Genomic DNA, 386 nt, shown 5'->3' on the forward strand with positions numbered 1-386 from the left:
TTGGCTCAAGTATGATCTCACAGTTCATGAGTTCAAGCCTCGTGTCAGGTTCTGTGGTGACAGAACGGAACCTGCTTGGGATTCTCTCTCTTCCTCTCTCTCTGACCCTCCCCCACTCATGCACATGTACATGCGCGCTCTCTCTCTCTCAAAATAAAATAAAACCGTTATCTGAAAACTCCAGAAAGTACAAATATAAAATATGGGTACAGGGTAGAAAACTTTATAAGTTTCATGGTTAAAAAGTTATTGCTAATCTAATTAAAACGTCAATAGGGTTTTTTTATTAGTATACTCATAATTTTATCAACGACAGGAAAAACATCATATGATATGGTTAAATTGTTCATGCTGATGGCCTTGCTATTTATATACTCTTTAAGAAA

The sequence above is a fragment of the Prionailurus viverrinus genome, chromosome B1 (genome assembly GCF_022837055.1).
Source record: "Prionailurus viverrinus isolate Anna chromosome B1, UM_Priviv_1.0, whole genome shotgun sequence".
In the NCBI taxonomy this organism is placed as follows: domain Eukaryota; kingdom Metazoa; phylum Chordata; class Mammalia; order Carnivora; family Felidae; genus Prionailurus; species Prionailurus viverrinus.